The sequence below is a fragment of the Crocuta crocuta genome, unplaced genomic scaffold (genome assembly GCF_008692635.1).
Source record: "Crocuta crocuta isolate KB4526 unplaced genomic scaffold, BGI_CrCroc_1.0 scaffold1733, whole genome shotgun sequence".
Classification (NCBI taxonomy): Eukaryota; Metazoa; Chordata; class Mammalia; order Carnivora; family Hyaenidae; genus Crocuta; species Crocuta crocuta.
Genome location: NW_027527980.1, coordinates 11,603 through 14,925, shown reverse-complemented (window position 1 = coordinate 14,925; position 3,323 = coordinate 11,603). Strand labels below are relative to the sequence as shown.

The window sequence follows — 3,323 nt, the reverse complement described above, 5'->3', positions numbered from 1 at the left end:
AAGCATTAATCAAAAAGGACATATTACAACGAACACCTCAGAAATACAAGCAATTATCAAGGAATACTATGAAAAATTATATGCCAACAAACTAGACAATTTAGGAGAAATAGACAAATTCCTAAACACACACTCATTACCAAAATTCACATGGGAAGAGATAGAGACCCATAACAAGTGAGTAAATTGAATCAGTTATCCAAAATCTCCCAACAAATAAAGCCCTTGTCCTGATGGCCTCCCTGGGGAATTCTACCAGACATTTAAAATAGAATTAAGACCCATTCTTCTCAAGCTATTAAAAAAAAAACAAAAAAACAGAAATACAAGGAAAACTTCCAGACTCATTTTACAAAGCCAGCATCATTTTGATTCCCAAGCCAGATTTGATTCCCAGCAAAAAAAGAGAACGACACCCCCTATGACCCAGCAATAGCACTGCTAGGAATTTACCCAAGGGATACAGGAGTGCTGATGCATGGGGGCACATGTATCCCAATGTTCATTTCAGCACTCTCAACAATAGCCAAAACATGGAAAGAATTTAAATGTCCATCAACTCATGAATGGATCAAGAAGATGTGGTATATTTATACAATGGAATACTACATGGCAATGAGAAAGAATGAAAATTTTTTTTCTAAGAACCCCGGGTTCAACAGCCCATTTTTATTAATATGTAACACTCGAGGTACAAGATAATTGCTTCTAACATTGTTATAAATAAAAGAAATCAGTCATCAAAGGTTCCCGAGTGAATGGCATCTTCATAACCTCCATGCTTTTCATCTTTGCTTTCTGGGTGTAATTTGATAAGATCATCAAATCGAAGAATGGTAATTGCAGCTTCTGTTGCAAATTTCAAACTCTTAACTTTCACTATGGTTGGTTCAAACACTCCTGCTTGCTTGTTGTCTCGAGGCTTACCATTGACCAAATCAAGACCAATCCATTTTAGATTTTTGCGTTCTGGATTAACCTGGGCCTCATTGTGGAAAGCTCTTAACTTAGCAACCAGATTGTGGAGTCTTGGGCAGCGCTGACGGCCAGCGTGTTAGGAATAACAAGGAGAGACCTTGCGAACTCCGCGATAGCTAGCTGTTCTCAAGACCCCATGCTGGTTGCATAGTTCTCGAGGTATATGGAAAGGGCTGCTTCCACGGCACCTCCGCCAGGAACCACAGATTTGGACTCCAAAACTCTCTTCACCACACAAAGAGCATCATGTAAAGAGCGCTCCATCTCATCACACATGAAATCATTTGCCCCACGTAAGATAATTGATGCAGACGTACGAGCCTTAGTATTTTTGATCAAGATCAGTTCATCATCACAAATTCTCTCCTGTACCACCTCTTCTGTTTGTCCCAACATCGAAGCTTCGAAAGCTTCTTCTCCTTCCAAATTGGCCAGGGTTAACAAGACAGTTGCTCCAGAAGCTTTGGCGATGCGTTTCACGTCCCTTTTTAAAACTCTTCTAACTGCCATAGCACCTGCCTCCACAAAATACTTCAGACACATGTCGTCGATTCCACCGGTAGTTAGAATAACGTTGGCACCAGTGGCCAGGATCTTCTGGATCCGCTCCTTGGTGATATCAGATTCTCTCTGTCGAATCTGGTCCAGTTTTTCAGGGTCTGTAATAACCACTTGTACACCAAGCTTCATTTTTGTTTTCTGCAGGCTGAAGTCAAGGCAAGCAATCTTTGCATTCACTATTCTCTTGGGCATGCCCTGGGACCCCACCACACAGTTGAGTGCGTAGCCGCTGACTAGCAGGCTCTCCGTCTGACTCCTCCCGTGGGCTTTCAGAATATTAACCGAATTCACAGGATAGCGAGGCTGGCCCCTGATGTCTGTGTATTTAACTGCAAGCACAGCATCTACTACCATATTTGCGAAGAAATCCCCATTTATTCCAATGATTTTGGAAGACATCAATGTCTTAGCAGCATTGATCAGGCAATCTCTCCCGAGTTCATCCGTGTTAATAATTAGGTTTTCACTGATTTATCGCACGCTTCCTTGCAAGCAAGTAGATAGCCACTAATAACTGACGTGGGATGAATCTTCTGTTTGAGTAGTTCATCAGCATTTTTAAGAAGTTCTGCTGCAATAATAACTACAGAGGTAGTTCCATCTCCCACTTCTTTGTCTTGGAGATCAGCGAGCTCACAAAGAACTTTAGCTGCAGGATGTTCTACCTCCAAAAGCTTCAGGATAGTGGCACCATCATTAGTAATGGTTACATTACCAATATCATCCACCAACATTTTATCCAAGCCAACTGGTCCAAGAGAGGGGAGAGGGAGGGAGGCAAACCATGAGAGACTCTTGAATGCTGAGAACACCCTGCGAGCTGAGGGGGGATGGAGGAAAGGGGAATGGCATGATGGACATGGAGGAAGGCACTTTTGGGATTCGCACTGGGTGTTATATGTAATCCAACTTGACACTAAACTATTTAAGGAAAAAAGAAAGAGCAAATGAAGATCTTTTCATAAGGCAGATAGTGAATTCATGAAAGTAATTAGAATGATAAATTACTAACTCCAAAATATACATAGACTCAAGGAGAGTTTTAATAAATTGTGGAAGATAAACCCATGATTTGTAATGGAAGATAAAAAATCTTTGAGATGGCACGTTTGAAAGCAAAAATGGAAAACAATGGAAGTGCAAATGGAAGTTTTTCAGTCTGATAAAAATTCTTGAAAGCCTTAGCCACAGGTGGCTATGATATAGTTTGCATACTTTCAAATCAACGGATTTAAATAATTTTGGCATTTCTGAAGAGTATTATTTTTTCTACTATACTGATATACAAATCAAATAGTCTCATTGATTTTTAGAATTCTTAATTATTTCAGTGTGGAAACTAAAAGCATTGTGTACAAATTTCAGAGTATAAATGCAACCTGAAATAAAGCAGTTCAGTATTACTTCTTGTATAAAAATGTGTCATCGAAAGTAAACATATGAACAGACCATTAAGTTATTAAAGTTGTCCCTTTAAATTTGTTCTGGTATTTGTATTCTAGTTAATTTATGGTGATTAATAAAGGTACTAATAAAGTGCCTCCAGTAATCTGCATAAAACTTGGTAGTAGATGCTAGTTAAGTTAGCAGATTTTTAGAAAAAACTTATGCATTCAATCTGGCTTCTACTTAAATTTTGGACAAAACATAACAGGAGTTTTTATAAATTCCAAAGTGGTTTAGTAATGCATGTTGGGATTATGGGTGTATATATAGTAGATATATGGTATAATTTCTATAATACTTCACCTCAGCACTCCATACTTCACCACATCCTAGGTCTC

General features: G+C 39.0%; 1 pseudogene; it reads right to left on the bottom strand.

The window, feature by feature from the left end:
- Positions 1-714: 714 nt before the first annotated feature.
- Positions 715-2,293, bottom strand: LOC144222390 (T-complex protein 1 subunit alpha pseudogene; annotated as a pseudogene).
- Between the last annotated feature and the right edge of the window lie 1,030 nt (positions 2,294-3,323).